Source organism: Lycium barbarum, unplaced genomic scaffold, assembly GCF_019175385.1.
Source record: "Lycium barbarum isolate Lr01 unplaced genomic scaffold, ASM1917538v2 unchr_scaffold_02, whole genome shotgun sequence".
NCBI classification, from domain to species: domain Eukaryota; kingdom Viridiplantae; phylum Streptophyta; class Magnoliopsida; order Solanales; family Solanaceae; genus Lycium; species Lycium barbarum.
Window position 1 is genome coordinate 606,505 of NW_026843399.1, and position 18,067 is coordinate 624,571.

The window sequence follows — 18,067 nt, forward strand, 5'->3', positions numbered from 1 at the left end:
ATCCCTGCTTAATTTCATTTCAATATCAATCATATGTCATATATGTGGTGTATAAACATAAACTCCCCCAAAGTGTTTTTTTTCAACCCTATAAGACTAATTTTACATTCGAGGACGAATGTTCTAAAGGGGGGGAGGATGTTATATCCCGTGTTTTCACACGTTTGGAAAAATGTGGAAATATTGGATTTTTGGAGATATAATGTCAAATTTGATATTTTGTTGAACATAGGAGTTATGCATGAAAGAATAGAATCATGAAAGCGTGGGACAAGGCTAAGGGTAATTTTGGAATCTTGGAAATTAGTTTCGGGAATTACAAAATACGATCCACACCTTATTGGGCTTGCAAAATGTGAAACAAATTGAAGCCCAAAGAGACAAGGGTGGCCGGCCATAGTAGGCCTTGGCCCAAGCCCAAATTAATTATGTCATGTGCATGGCATGTGACAACTTTATATAAGAAGACAAAGTCTTCATGTGTATCCATTAGAAGCAAGCAAGAGCAAAAAAATAGAAGAGGAGAGAAAGTGAGGTTCTCGGGTTTGAGGGGAAAAAATAGCCCTAAAAAATCTTGTCCCAAAAATTCAAATCTTGTTGATTTTCTACTAATTCAAGGTTTCTTTGCATCTTGGTATAGTTGGTTTGGAGTGGGGAGCTCTAGAATCTCCAAGTTGAACACAAGTCCAAGTGAAGAAAACTTGAAGAAAAGGTAAGAATTTCTACCTTTTATTGGTGTTATGAAGTTTTGATTGTGTTGTAGTTTATGGAAATGTGTTGATTGTGTGAAGAAATAGAAGTTTGCAAAGTGGGTGTGTGTGTGAGTGTGTGGCTGTGGGTATATACTACATATATAGCCTCTATGTGTTGAATTTATGTTATAATCTAGTCATGATTGTAATGAAATGCATATGGGAATTGAAAGTTGGATGAATTTAGTTGATGTTGCAAAATGAGCATATGGCCGTGTGGTGTAATGGTCTTGGAATAAATAGGAATCAAGTTGTGTAATGTGTTGGAGTGTTGGTATTGTGATGTTTGTAATGTGAATTAAGCTAGAATGATATAAATTTGTGTTGAATTGGAATGTGAACACTTGTGTCGTTTTAGTATGATTTTCCGACATTAAGGAAATGAAGTGTTTGGTTGTGAATTATGATGTTAATTGATGAATTTGGAAGTTGGAAACTTGTTATGAAATTATATGCCAAAGATTTGATGTTTTGCATAAGTTATGCTTTTGGCGGAAAATGTATATCATGTATATCAAGTGTATATCCTAAGGGAAATGGTATGAGATGTCTTTAGATTTATATGGTGATGATCATGATGGTTGTTGAATACGAAATTATTGATCTTAGTTGAAAGTTGGGTTGAATTGAAGATTATGTCAACTTGTGAGAAAAATGACTAGTTGAAGGATATTTGTGTTTTTAATGTTCATTGTTGATATTGTTGTTGTCGTTTGGGTTGTTGTTGATGATTTATAGCCGAGTTGAATTCTCGGGGTGTCTTATGTATAGGGGAAGTGCTGCCGAAATTTCGGTAGCCAAATATGCTTTAAGTTGAAATAATGGCATTAATAGTTCACAATTGGTAAACTTGACCAATTGCAGTTTTTCGACGAAACGGGAAGTGAGATTGGAAAGGCTTAAGGAGCGTGAAAGGTATGTAAAGCAAACCCAATTCTTCCCTTGGCATGCCCTTAGTGTATTAGGGTCGGATCCGGGCCTCGAAGGACCTCTTGGCCCTCGGAATCCGCAAGACAAAATTTCAGTTTTTCCTTCAGTAGAATTGAACCTCTTTGATACGCTTTTTCTGAAATTATGCAAACTTGCTCTAAATTATTCAGAAAGTCATAGAATGTCTGTATAACCTCTTTAGGTGACACTATATGCTTAGAGGGCACAATTTGAGCCCGCCGCCTTATTTGTCCCGAGGCGGGCCCACTATTTACGGTTTTGCCCTTAATATGCTAAAGCTTCCTTTTTAAGCGATTTTTGAAAGAAATGTTTTAATTACCCTACTAATCGCTTAACGAATATTATTTTAAATATTCTATTAAACCTTATACATTATTTTGACACCCGGAATGACTTCGGGAAAGTTAGACTTCTGTAATTTATTATGATATCTGGAATACATTTATTATGAATCCGTCCGACTCCATTTGATTTGTTTGTCTTTGCTACGCCTCATCGAGTCTTTGAAAATACTTATGATATTTTTAAATTGCATTAGTCTCTCACTACTCCATTCGTGGATGTCCCAATGTTTCCCACACTGAGCCCGGGCCAGGATATGTTGTCAAGCGTAATTCTCTGCATTGTTCGCCGCGTCCCGATGTGAGGGGGCAGGTATACGCGTACATGGGTCTGTGGAGTATGATGTGCCATGTCCGCCTATTCTGATCTGATCTGTTATGGCCATTTTGATATGACGTTATATGATACGGGGCCACGCCCCTTTTTCTGATTTCTCTGTATAGTGGCACCAGCGTCGGGAGGGTGGCCACATTCTGTCTGCCGAGTCCCGTGGCAGGGACCGGATATGATATGATATGACATATGTTTCTGTACGCATTCTGTCAATTTTGGAAATATGCATTTGACACTCTGGATTCTGTACTCATTTTTTGTAACTATTATGATTTGACTTCTGTGATTCCGCTTTGCATATTCAGTACATATTTCGTACTGACCCCCTTTCTTTGGGGGCTGCGTTTTCATGCCGCGCAGGTACAGACGACAGGTTTGCTGATCCACACGTTTGGGATCCCATTTCTGCTATTTTAGGGCGCTCTCTTCTACAGAGCCCATCTTTTGGTACAGTCTGTTACTGCTATCGGGATATGTACTTTGTTCAGGGTATGACAGGGCCCTGTCCCGTCTTTTGATTATGATATGTTCTGTAGAGGTCTGTGGATACATCTGTGTGGGTTCTGTACATATGTTTGGGATGTTTTGTTTTATGATAGCCTTATCGGCTTCTGTGTGCCAAGTCTGCTCTTCGGCTAAATTCTGTAGCATCCACTAATGTTATTATTATATTATTATTCTGATAATATGCTAATTTGGGTATCGGGTACGTATAGGTGCCCAGCTAGGGCACTGGTCGCGGCCCACGGGGTTGGGTCGTGACATATATGTATATATACAAATATATATATGGTGTATGGGGAAATGGTGAGGCGTTATTTACGCATTACCACCTGATCAGCTGGTGGTATGTTTTATGGAATATTTTCGTATTGATTGTGATGTTGCTGATGTTGGTGCTATTGTAGCAGTTGTTTTGTTGGTATTGTGATTTCGGGCTAGGGATATAAACAAGGGAGTTGCTGCTCGAATTTCGGCAGATTCTAAAAGGGATTTCATTTGAAGGCTTAAAACAAGTATATGACAATAAGCCTAATAATATTGCGACTGCTTTTATATGTAGATTGCGAGACCGGAAGTAAGTTGGGAAGTCGAGAAATTATCTTCCAGGTATGTTAAGGCTTTCCCTTTCTTTCTTTTTGGCATGATCCTATGATATGAGCGAACAACGAGTAAACGAGCTTCCATATTACTCTACTCTTAGAAGCACTAGGAGTACTTTGGTCTTTGATGTTCCTGTACCCCTCTTATGATTGTCCCTTCTGTTCATGGGTCCTGAGTTGTGTATCATGATTATGTTAGTTCCCATTTATGCGTTGCATTCATTTACATATATGCATATTGACCCGTGACCAGAAGACGTTATATACGCGTATATTATGTATATATACAAATATATATATGGTGTATGGGGCAATGGTGAGGCGTTATTTACGCATTACCACCTGATCAGCTGGTGGTATGTTCTATGGAATATTTTGGTATTGATTATGATGTTGCTGATGTTGGTGCTATTGTAGCAGTTGTTTTGTTGGTATTGTGATTTCGGGCTTGGGATAAAAACAAGGGAGTTGCTGCTCGAATTTCGGCAGATTCTAAAAGGGATTTCATTTGAAGGCTTAAAACAAGTATATGACAATAAGCCTAATAACATTGCGACTGCTTTTTTATGTAGATTGCGAGACCGGAAGTAAGTTGGGAAGTCGAGAAAAATTATCTTCCAGGTATGTTAAGGCTTTCCCTTTCTTTCTTTTTGGCATGATCCTATGATATGAGCGAACAACGAGTAAACGAGCTTCCATATTACTCTACTCTTAGAAGCACTAGGAGTACTTTGGTCTTTGATGTTCCTGTACCCCTCTTATGATTGTCCCTTCTGTTCATGGGTCCTGAGTTGTGTATCATGATTATGTTAGTACACATTTATGCGTTGCATTCATTTACATATATGCATATTGACCCGTGATCAGAAGACGTTATATGCGCGTATATTATGTATATATACATATATATGTATATATACAAATATATATATGGTGTATGGGTAAATGGTGAGGCGTTATTTACGCATTACCACCTGATCAGCTGGTGGTATGTTTTATGGAATATTTTCATATTGATTATGATGTTGCTGATGTTGGTGCTATTGTAGTAGTTATTTTGTTGGTATTGTGATTTCGGGCTAGGGATATAAACAAGGGAGTTGCTGCTCGAATTTCGGCAGATTCTAAAAGGGATTTCATTTGAAGGCTTAAAACAAGTATATGACAATAAGCCTAATAATTTTGCGACTGCTTTTATATGTAGATTGCGAGACCGGAAGTAAGTTGGGAAGTCGAGAAATTATCTTCCAGGTATGTTAAGGCTTTCCCTTTCTTTCTTTTTGGCATGATCCTATGATATGAGCGAACAACGAGTAAACGAGCTTCCATATTACTCTACTCTTAGAAGCACTAGGAGTACTTTGGTCTTTGATGTTCCTGTACCCCTCTTATGATTGTCCCTTCTGTTCATGGGTCCTGAGTTGTGTATCATGATTATGTTAGTACACATTTATGCGTTGCATTCATTTACATATATGCATATTGACCCGTGACCAGAAGACATTATATACGCGTATATTATGTATATATACATATATATATATATATATATATATATATATATGGTGTATGGGGAAAGGGTGAGGCGTTATTTACGCATTACCCCCTGATCAGCTGGTGGTATGTTTTATGGAATATTTTTATATTGATGATGATGTTGTTGATGTTGGTGCTATTGTAGCAGTTGTTTTGTAAGTATTGTGATTTCGAGCTAGGGATATAAACAAGGGAGATGCTGCCCGAATTTTGGCAGATTCTAAAAGGGATTTCATTTGAAGGCTTAAAACAAGTATATGACAATAAACCTAATAATAGTGCGACTGCTTTAATATGTAGATTGCGAGACCTGAAGTAAGTTGAGAAGTCGAGAAATTATCTTCCACGTAAGTTAAGGCTTTGCCTTTCTTTCTTTTTGGCATGATCCTATGACATGAGCGAACAACGAGTAAACGAGCTTCCATATTACTCTACTCTTAGAAGTACTAGGAGTACTTTAGTCTTTGATGTTACTGTACCCCACTTATGATTGTCCCTTCTGTTCATGGGTCCTGAGTTGTGTATCATGATTATGTTAGTTCCCATTTATGCGTTGCATTCATTTACACATATGCATATTGACCCGTGACCAGAAGACGTTATATACGCGTATATTATGTATATATACATATATATGTATATATACAAATATATATATGGTGTATGGGGAAATGGTGAGGCGTTATTTACGCATTACCACCTGATCAGCTGGTGGTATGTTTTATGGAATATTTTGGTATTGATTATGATGTTGCTGATGTTGGTGCTATTGTAGCAGTTATTTTGTTGGTATTGTGATTTCGGGCTAGGGATATAAACAAGGGAGTTGCTGCTCGAATTTCGGCAGATTCTAAAAGGGATTTCATTTGAAGGCTTAAAACAAGTATATGACCATAAGCCTAATAATTTTGCGACTGCTTTTATATGTAGATTGCGAGACCGGAAGTAAGTTGGGAAGTCGAGAAATTATCTTCTAGGTATGTTAAGGCTTTCCCTTTCTTTCTTTTTGGCATGATCCTATAATATGAGCGAACAACGAGTAAATGAGCTTCCATATTACTCTACTCTTAGAAGCACTAGGAGTACTTTGGTCTTTGATGTTCCTGTACCCCTCTTATGATTGTCCCTTCTGTTCATGGGTCCTGAGTTGTGTATCATGATTATGTTAGTTCCTATTTATGCGTTGCATTCATTTACATATATGCATGTTGACCCGTGCCCAGAAGACGTTATATACGCGTATATTATGTATATATACAAATATATATATAGTGTATGGGGAAATGGTGAGGCGTTATTTACGCATTACCACCTGATCAGCTGGTGGTATGTTTTATGGAATATTTTGATATTGATTATGATGTTGCTGATGTTGGTGCTATTGTAGCAGTTGTTTTGTTGGTATTGTGATTTCGGGCTAGGGATATAAACAAGGGAGTTGCTGCTCGAATTTCGGCAGATTCTAAAAGGGATTTCATTTGAAGGCTTAAAACAAGTATATGACAATAAGCCTAATAATATTGCGACTGCTTTTATATGTAGATTGCGAGACCGGAAGTAAGTTGGGAAGTCGAGAAATTATCTTCCAGGTATGTTAAGGCTTTCCCTTTCTTTCTTTTTGGCATGATCCTATGATATGAGCGAACAACGAGTAAACGAGCTTCCATATTACTCTACTCTTAGAAGCACTAGGAGTACTTTGGTCTTTGATGTTCCTGTACCCCTCTTATGATTGTCCCTTCTGTTCATGGGTCCTGAGTTGTGTATCATGATTATGTTAGTACACATTTATGCGTTGCATTCATTTACATATATGCATATTGACCCGTGACCAGAAGACATTATATACGCGTATATTATGTATATATACATATATATATATATATGGTGTATGGGGAAAGGGTGAGGCGTTATTTACGCATTACCCCCTGATCAGCTGGTGGTATGTTTTATGGAATATTTTTGTATTGATGATGATGTTGTTGATGTTGGTGCTATTGTAGCAGTTGTTTTGTTGGTATTGTGATTTCGGGCTAGGGATATAAACAAGGGAGATGCTGCCCGAATTTTGGCAGATTCTAAAAGGGATTTCATTTGAAGGCTTAAAACAAGTATATGACAATAAACCTAATAATAGTGCGACTGCTTTAATATGTAGATTGCGAGACCTGAAGTAAGTTGAGAAGTCGAGAAATTATCTTCCACGTAAGTTAAGGCTTTGCCTTTCTTTCTTTTTGGCATGATCCTATGACATGAGCGAACAACGAGTAAACGAGCTTCCATATTACTCTACTCTTAGAAGTACTAGGAGTACTTTAGTCTTTGATGTTACTGTACCCCACTTATGATTGTCCCTTCTGTTCATGGGTCCTGAGTTGTGTATCATGATTATGTTAGTTCCCATTTATGCGTTGCATTCATTTACATATATGCATATTGACCCGTGACCAGAAGACGTTATATACGCGTATATTATGTATATATACATATATATGTATATATACAAATATATATATGGTGTATGGGGAAATGGTGAGGCGTTATTTACGCATTACCACCTGATCAGCTGGTGGTATGTTTTATGGAATATTTTGGTATTGATTATGATGTTGCTGATGTTGGTGCTATTGTAGCAGTTATTTTGTTGGTATTGTGATTTCGGGCTAGGGATATAAACAAGGGAGTTGCTGCTCGAATTTTGGCAGATTCTAAAAGGGATTTCATTTGAAGGCTTAAAACAAGTATATGACAATAAGCCTAATAATATTGCGACTGCTTTTATATGTAGATTGCGAGACCGGAAGTAAGTTGGGAAGTCGAGAAATTATCTTCCAGGTATGTTAAGGCTTTCCCTTTCTTTCTTTTTGGCATGATCCTATGATATGAGCGAACAACGAGTAAACGAGCTTCCATATTACTCTACTCTTAGAAGCACTAGGAGTACTTTGGTCTTTGATGTTCCTGTACCCCTCTTATGATTGTCCCTTCTGTTCATGGGTCCTGAGTTGTGTATCATGATTATGTTAGTTCCCATTTATGTGTTGCATTCATTTACATATATGCATATTGACCCGTGACCAGAAGACGTTATATACGCGTATATTATGTATATATACATATATATGTATATATACAAATATATATATGGTGTATGGGGAAATGGTGAGGCGTTATTTACGCATTACCACCTGATCAGCTGGTGGTATGTTTTATGGAATATTTTGGTATTGATTATGATGTTGCTGATGTTAGTGCTATTGTAGCAGTTGTTTTGTTGGTATTGTGATTTCGGGCTAGGGATATAAACAAGGGAGTTGCTGCTCGAATTTCGGCAGATTCTAAAAGGGATTTCATTTGAAGGCTTAAAACAAGTATATGACAATAAGCCTAATAATATTGCGACAGCTTTTATATGTAGATTGCGAGACCGGAAGTAAGTTGGGAAGTCGAGAAATTATCTTCCAGGTATGTTAAGGCTTTCCCTATCTTTCTTTTTGGCATGATCCTATGATATGAGCGAGCAACGAGTAAACGAGCTTCCATATTACTCTACTCTTAGAAGCACTAGGAGTACTTTGGTCTTTGATGTTCCTGTACCCCTCTTATGATTGTCCCTTCTGTTCATGGGTCCTGAGTTGTGTATCATGATTATGTTAGTTCCCATTTATGCGTTGCATTCATTTACATATATGCATATTGACCCGTGACCAGAAGACGTTATATACGCGTATATTATGTATATATACATATATATGTATATATACAAATATATATATGGTGTATGGGGAAATGGTGAGGCGTTATTTACGCATTACCACCTGATCAGCTGGTGGTATGTTTTATGGAATATTTTGGTATTGATTATGATGTTGCTGATGTTGGTGCTATTGTAGCAGTTGTTTTGTTGGTATTGTGATTTCGGGCTAGGGATATAAACAAGGGAGTTGCTGCTCGAATTTCGGCAGATTCTAAAAGGGATTTCATTTGAAGGCTTAAAACAAGTATATGACAATAAGCCTAATAATATTGCGACTGCTTTTATATGTAGATTGCGAGACCGGAAGTAAGTTGGGAAGTCGAGAAATTATCTTCTAGGTATGTTAAGGCTTTCCCTTTCTTTCTTTTTGGCATGATCCTATGATATGAGCGAACAACGAGTAAACGAGCTTCCATATTACTCTACTCTTAGAAGCACTAGGAGTACTTTGGTCTTTGATGTTCCTGTACCCCTCTTATGATTGTCCCTTCTGTTCATGGGTCCTGAGTTGTGTATCATGATTATGTTAGTACACATTTATGCGTTGCATTCATTTACATATATGCATATTGACCCGTGATCAGAAGACGTTATATGCGCGTATATTATGTATATATACATATATATGTATATATACAAATATATATATGGTGTATGGGGAAATGGTGAGGCGTTATTTACGCATTACCACCTGATCAGCTGGTGGTATGTTTTATGGAATATTTTGGTATTGATTATGATGTTGTTGATGTTGGTGCTATTGTAGCAGTTGTTTTGTTGGTATTGTGATTTCGGGCTAGGGATATAAACAAGGGAGATGCTGCCCGAATTTTGGGAGATTCTAAAAGGGATTTCATTTGAAGGCTTAAAACAAGTATATGACAATAAGCCTAATAATATTGCGACTGCTTTTATATGTAGATTGCGAGACCGGAAGTAAGTTGGGAAGTCGAGAAATTATCTTCCAGGTATGTTAAGGCTTTCCCTTTCTTTCTTTTTGGCATGATCCTATGACATGAGCGAACAACGAGTAAACGAGCTTCCATATTACTCTACTCTTAGAAGTACTAGGAGTACTTTAGTCTTTGATGTTACTGTACCCCACTTATGATTGTCCCTTCTGTTCATGGGTCCTGAGTTGTGTATCATGATTATGTTAGTTCCCATTTATGCGTTGCATTCATTTACATATATGCATATTGACCCGTGACCAGAAGACGTTATATACGCGTATATTATGTATATATACATATATATGTATATATACAAATATATATATGGTGTATGGGGAAATGGTGAGGCGTTATTTACGCATTACCACCTGATCAGCTGGTGGTATGTTTTATGGAATATTTTGGTATTGATTATGATGTTGCTGATGTTGGTGCTATTGTAGCAGTTGTTTTGTTGGTATTGTGATTTCGGGCTAGGGATATAAACAAGGGAGTTGCTGCTCGAATTTCGGCAGATTCTAAAAGGGATTTCATTTGAAGGCTTAAAACAAGTATATGACAATAAGCCTAATAATATTGCGACTGCTTTTATATGTAGATTGCGAGACCGGAAGTAAGTTGGGAAGTCGAGAAATTATCTTCCAGGTATGTTAAGGCTTTCCCTTTCTTTCTTTTTGGCATGGTCCTATGATATGAGCGAACAACGAGTAAACGAGCTTCCATATTACTCTACTCTTAGAAGCACTAGGAGTACTTTGGTCTTTGATGTTCCTGTACCCCTCTTATGATTGTCCCTTCTGTTCATGGGTCCTGAGTTGTGTATCATGATTATGTTAGTTCCCATTTATGCGTTGCATTCATTTACATATATGCATATTGACCCGTGACCAGAAGACGTTATATACGCGTATATTATGTATATATACATATATATGTATATATACAAATATATATATGGTGTATGGGGAAATGGTGAGGCGTTATTTACGCATTACCACCTGATCAGCTGGTGGTATGTTTTATGGAATATTTTGGTATTGATTATGATGTTGCTGATGTTGGTGCTATTGTAGCAGTTGTTTTGTTGGTATTGTGATTTCGGGCTAGGGATATAAACAAGGGAGTTGCTGCTCGAATTTCGGCAGATTCTAAAAGGGATTTCATTTGAAGGTGTCACGTCCCAACCCCGTAGGCCGCGACCGGTGCCCTAGGTGGGCACCTATACGTACCCGATACCCAGGTTAGCAAATTAACGGAATAATATAATAACATTAGTGAATACTACAGAAATTAACAGAAGGGTAGGCTTGGCACACATAGGCCGAGAAGGCCGTCATAGAACAAAACACCCCAAACATATGTACAGAACCCACACAGATATATCCACAGACCTCTACAGAACATAACACAGTCATAAGACGGGACAGGACCCCGTCATACCCAGAATACTGTACACATCCAGATAGTAGTGTCAGACTGTACCAAACTATGGGCTCTGAAGAAGAGAGCGCCCCAAAATAGCAGTAATAGGATCCTAGACGTGTGGATCGGCAAACCTGTCGTCTGTACCTGCGCGGCATAAAAACGCAGCCCCCGAAGAAAGGGGGGTCAGTACGAAATATGTACTGAATATGTAAAGCAGAAGTACAGAAGTATAAATCATAATAGATTCAGAAAACTGAGTAGAAAAATCCTGAGTGTCATTTGCATATTTTCAAAACAGACAGAGTATGTACAAAATCATATGTCATATCATATCCGGCCCCAGCCATAGGGCTCGGCAGACAGAACGTGGTCACCCTCCCGACATCGGTGCCACAACAGATAGGAATCAGAAAAAGGGGGCGTGGCCCCGTATCATAAAATGTCATATCAGAATGGCCATAACAAATCAGATCAGAACAGGCGGACATGGCACATCATACTCCACAGACCCATGTACGCGTATACCTGCCCCCTCACCTCGGGGCGCGGCGAACAATGCAGAAGATTACGCTTGACAACATATCCTGGCCCGGGCTCAGTGTGGGAAACGTTGGGACATCCACGAATAGAGTAGTGAGAAACTAATGCAATTTAAAACGTCATAATTATCTTCAAAGACTCGACGAAGCGTATCGAAGACGAACAAATCAAATGGAGTCAGACGGGATCAAAATAACACATTTCGTATGTCAAAATAAATTACGGAAGTATAGCTTCCCCGAAGTCATACCGGGTATCAGAATAATTCCTTGGACTTAATAGAATATTTAAACCACATTCTTTAGACAATTTAAAGGTATTTAACACATTTTCTTTCAAAAATTTGCTTAAAAAGGATTCCTTAACTCATAAGGGCAAAATCGTAATTAGCGGGCCCGCCTCGGGACAAACAAGGCGGCGGGCCCAAATAGTGTTCTTTAACCATATGGAGTCACCTAAAAAGGTTCTACGGACATTCGGCGACGTTTCAAGTAGTTTGAAGTAAAGGTGCCTTATTTCAAGCAAAGGGCACCAAAGATGTTCAATTCTATTGAAGGAAAAATGGAAAATTTCCTTTGCGGATTCCGAGGGCCACGAGGTCCTTCGAGGCCCGGATCCGACCCTAATTCACTAAAGGCATGCCAAGGGAAGTAATAGGGTTGCTTTACATACCTTTCACGCTCCTTAAGCTTCTTCAAACTCGCTTCCCGTTTCGCGAAAAACTGCAAATGGTCAAGTTTACCATTTGTAAGCCATGGATGCCAAAGTCTTGATTTAATGCACAAATTGGCTACCGAAATTTCGGCAGCACTTCCCCTATACATATAGCACCCCGAGAATTCAACTCGGCTAAAATTTATCAATCAACAACCCAAACAACAACATCAAGGTCATCTATGAACATTACAAGTACAAATATCCTCCAACTAACAATTTTTCTCACAAGTCAACTTAATTATCAATTCAACCCGATTTTCGAATTAACATTATAATCTCACATCCATTATCATTCAAGATCTTCACCACATAAATCTAAAGATATCTCCTATCATTCCTCTTAGGATATACACTTGATATACATGATATACACGTTTCCGCCAAAAACATAACTTATGCAAAACATCAAATCTTTGGCATATAATTTCAAAACAAGTTTCCAACTTCCCAAATTCATCAAAGAACATCAAAATTCACAACCAAACACTTCATTTACTTAATGTCGGAAAAATCATACTAAATCGACATAAGTTCCTACCTTCCAATTCAATACAACTTATATCATTCTAACTCCATTAACATTACAAACATCACAATCCCAACACAACTAACACATTAAACAATCTTAATCCATTTTATTCTCAAGCCATATACACCACACGGCCAAGGGCTATTGTTAGCCATTCAATCAAATTTATTCCACTTTCATTCTCAACATGAATTCCATCACATTCACAACTAGAATACAACATAATTTCAACACATTTGTGGCTATACATCCCATATATATATACGGCTACACACTCACACACACACCCACTTTGCAAACTTCCACTTCTTCATACAATAAGCACATTTCTACATACTACAACACAAATAAGGCTCAACAACACAATAACAAGATAGAAATTCTTACCTTTTCTTCAAGTTTCCTTTACTTGGACAAGTGATCACCTTGAGGAATCCAAAGCTCCCCACTCCAAACCAACTACACCAAGATGCAAAGGGACCTTGAATTAGTAGGAATTCAACAAGATTTGAATTTTTGAATCAAGATTTTTGGGGGTTGTTTTTCTTCACCTCACCCGAAACCCTCACTTCTTGCTCTTGATCTCTTTTTTTTTTTTCTAAGTCTCATAATGGATAGGTTATGAAGACTTGGTCTTCTTATAATTAAATGTCACATGCCTTGCACATGATCACATTATTTTGGGCTTGGGCCAAGGCCTACAATGGCCGGCCAAGCACCCCTCTTTGGGCTTCAATTCAATTAATTTTTTTGAGCCCAATAACTTATGGATCACATTTTGTAATTCCCGAAACTAATTTCCAAAATTCCAAAATTACCCTTAGCCTTGTCCCGCACTTTCATAATTCTATTCTTTCATTCATAACTCGTATGTTCAACGAACTATCAAATTTGGCCTCATATCTCAAGAATCCATTATTTATCGAATTTTTCCCAACGTGTGAAAACACGGGATATAACATCCTCCCCCCCTTTAGAACATTCGTCCTCGAATGTAAAATTAATCTTATAGGGTTTGAAAACACTTTGGGGAGTTCATGCTTACAGACAACACATATTACTTACGATTAATATTGAAATGAACTTAAGCAGGGATTCGAGGTTACCTGTGGCCATAGGGAATAGATGAGGGTATTTCTTCTTCATTTCTTCCTCCGACTCCCAGGTCATCTCCTCCCGGTTATCATTCCGCCACAGTACCTTAACGGAGGCCACATCTTTATTTCGGAGCCTCCTTACCTGACGATCCAAAATAGATACGGGCTGCTCCTCGTACGCTAACTGCTCCGTCACCTGAATATCCTCAGCAGGGAATACTCTGGAAGGGTCTCCAATGCATTTACGAAGCATAGAGACGTGGAACACCGGATGCACCGCTTCCAAATCCGATGGCAAAGCTAACTCATAGTAGCTACCACAGTAGGCGCATATCGGGCCAAGGAATCAAACTCCAAACTGTAGTCCCGGATACTGCGGCCCCTCTGTCTCAATAACAAAAATCTGTCAGCCCTGGCTCGTCGTAACTCTGGGGGCAGAAAATGTCCAAGAAAGGCCTGAGAAAAGTCACCCCAAACTGCTGGGGAAGCGTCGTCCCCCCGGGATAGCTTCCACGACTCATACCAGTTCGCTGCCACGTCATATAACCGGTACGAAGCCAATGCGACTGACTCTGTCTCGGAAGCATTAATCAGCTCTAGAGTGCGCCGCATCTTCCTGATAAACTCCTCGGGATCCTCGTCGGGCTTAGTCCCGTAGAACTCTGGAGGACCACAAGTCCATCACATTCCCAACCTTCCGAACAATCTGATACGGCCCAATATAACGCGGACTGAGCTTACCCTTTCTGCCGAACCGCATCACGCCTTTCATAGGCGATACCTTCAGAAATACCCAATCGCCTACCTGAAACTCCAACGGTCGACGCCTTCTATCCGCGTATGACTTCTGTCGACTCTGGGCTGCCAATAGTCGCTCTCGAATAAGGTTCACCTTATCCACAGCCTGCTGGACCATATCTGGGCCGATCAACTCTGTCTCGCCAACATCAAACCAGCCAACCGGCGATCTGCACTTCCTGCCATATAAAGCCTCGTACGGAGCCATCTGGATGCTGGAATGGTAACTATTATTATATGCAAACTCGATCAACGGCAAGTGATCGTCCCAGCTACCCCTGAAATCAATAACGCAAGCCCGTAACATATCCTCCAGCGTCTGTATAGTGCGCTCGGCCTGACCGTCGCTCTGAGGATGAAACGCTGTGCTCAAGCTCACCTGAGTCCCTAGACCCTCCTGAAAAGACCTCCAGAAATGCGCCGTAAACTGGGCGCCCCTGTCAGAGATAATAGATAGAGGAACTCCGTGAAGCTTCACAATCTCCCTAATATAGAGCCTGGCATAATCCTCTGCGGAATAAGTAGTCCTGACGGGAAGAAAATGGGCTGATTTCGTCAGCCTATCCACGACGACCCAAATGGAATCATACTTCCGTGGAGTGCGAGGCAAACCCGTAACGAAATCCATATTAATAGCCTCCCACTTCCATGTCGGGATCTCTATCTCCTGTAGCAGTCCTCCCGGCTTCTGGTGCTCAATCTTGACCTGCTGACAATTAGGACACTGAGCGACGAACTCTGCAATGTCCCGCTTCATACCGTCCCACCAGTAAACACATCGAAGGTCATGATACATCTTCGTAGACCCAGGATGGACTGAATAGCGAGCATAATGTGCCTCGCTCATAACCTGCTGTCGAAGGCCTGCAATGTCAGGTACACATAACCTGCCCCTGTATAATAAAGTGCCGTCCGGCGAAAACTCGAACGGGGTCCTCTCCTTATCATAAGCTGTGTCCCTGTACCGAGCTAAGACCGGATCCTCGAACTGATGTCGCCTAATATCGTCTCTGATGGAGGACTCAGAAACCCCTCGAACAGAAATCCGGGTGTCTCCAGAATCGGCCAGACGAATCCCAAGACTGGCCAACTGCTGAATATCCCGGGCTATCTCCCTCCTGTCTGGCTGTAAGTCTGCCAAACTGCCCATGGACTTCCGACTGAGCGCATCCGCAACAACATTAGCCTTACCCGGATGATACAAAATATCCACGTCATAATCCTTTAGAAGCTCCAACCACCTCCGCTGCCGCAAATTAAGCTCTCTCTGTCTGAAAATATACTGGAGACTCTTATGATCAGTATAAATATCCACATGAACGCCATATAAATAGTGTCTCCATATCTTCAGAGCATGAATCACCGCTGCGAGTTCCAGATCGTGAGTAGGATAATTCTTCTCATGCTTCTTGAGCTGCCGGGAAGCATACGCTATAACTCTGCCGTGCTGCATCAATACACAGCCTAACCCGATGCCAGAAGCGTCACAATAAATAACATACCCGTCCGGTCCCTCGGGTAGTGTCAGAACTGGGGCTGTAGTCAGCTTCTCCTTCAGCAACTGGAAGCTTCGTTCACAAGCATCAGACCACTGGAACTTAGCTCCCTTCTGAGTCGGCCTTGTCAAAGGCACTGAAATCGAAGCAAACTTCTCCACGAATCTCCTGTAATAACCTGCTAACCCTAAGAAACTGCGTACCTCTGTAGGCGTCGTGGGTCTGGGCCAATTCTTCACGGCCTCGATCTTCTGTGTGTCTACCCGGACACCATCAGCTGCAATAACATGGCCTAAGAAAGCCACTGAGGATAGCCAAAATTCACACTTAGAAAATTTCGCATACAGCTTCTGATGTCGGAGTACCCCTAATACCGATCTGAGATGATCCGCGTGCTCTGCCTCGGACCGAGAATAAACCAGGATGTCGTCAATAAATACAATCACAAACATATCCAAGAACGGCCTGAATACCCGGTTCATCAAATCCATAAATACCGCGGGGGCATTAGTAAGCCCAAAAGACATGACCCTGAACTCATAATGCCCGTATCGGGTCCGGAAAGCCGTCTTAGGAATATCAGCCTCGCGAACTCGTACCTGGTGATAACCAGATCGAAGATCTATCTTCGAGAAGTACTTAGCACTCTGCAGCTGATCAAACAAATCATCAATCATGGGGAGGGGGTATTTATTCTTTATAGTTACCTTATTCAGCTGCCGATAGTCAATACACATACGCAGCGACCCGTCTTTCTTACGCACAAATAATACCGGAGCTCCCCAAGGCGAAGTACTGGGCCTGATGAAGCCCTTATCTAGCAAATCCTTCAACTGCTCTTTCAACTCCTTCAGTTCTGCCGGCGCCATTCTATACGGAGGAATAGAGATAGGCTGAGTACCTGGGAGTAAATCAATAGAGAAATCTATCTCCCGCTCTGGCGGAAGACCTGGAAGCTCGTCGGGAAAAACATCTGAAAACTCATTAACCACGGGGACTGACTGAAGTGTCGGCGTCTCTGCTGTCAAGTCTTGCACCCGTACCAGATGATAAATATAGCCCTTTCTGATCATTTTCTTTGCCTTAAGGTATGAAATAAACTTACCTTTCGGCGATGCTGTATTACCAGCCCATTCTACAACTGGCTCCCCGGGAAACTGGAAACGGACTACCTTATTCTGGCAGTCCACATGAGCGTAACAGGAAGCTAGCCAATCCATACCCATAATAACGTCGAATTCAATCATATCTAGCTCCACCAAATCTGCCTTAGTGTCACGGTCACATACAAGTACAGAACAATTTTTATACACCTGATTCGCTACAATATAGTCTCCGATCGGTGTGGCCACCTCGAATGGCTCTATAGGCTCAGACATAATACCAATTTTACCAGCAACAAGGGGCGAAATATACGATAAAGTCGAACCTGGATCAATTAATGCATACACAGATCGAGAGAAGACCGATAAAGTACCTGTAACGACATTAGGAGATGCCTCCTGATCCTGACGACTGGCCAAAGCATAGATGCGGTTCGAAGGACCGCCAATACCAGAAGCTGCACCACGGCCTCTGCCGCGACCTGCTGGTGCCGGAGTACCCTGCCCCGTGGGGCGCATAGCCACTGATGAAGATGAAGACCCAGCGGCTGATCCGGTAGGCTGCGCTGCACCACCCGCACTGCCCTTATACGGGCAATCTCTCACCGAATGACCCTGACGGCCACAAGAAAAGC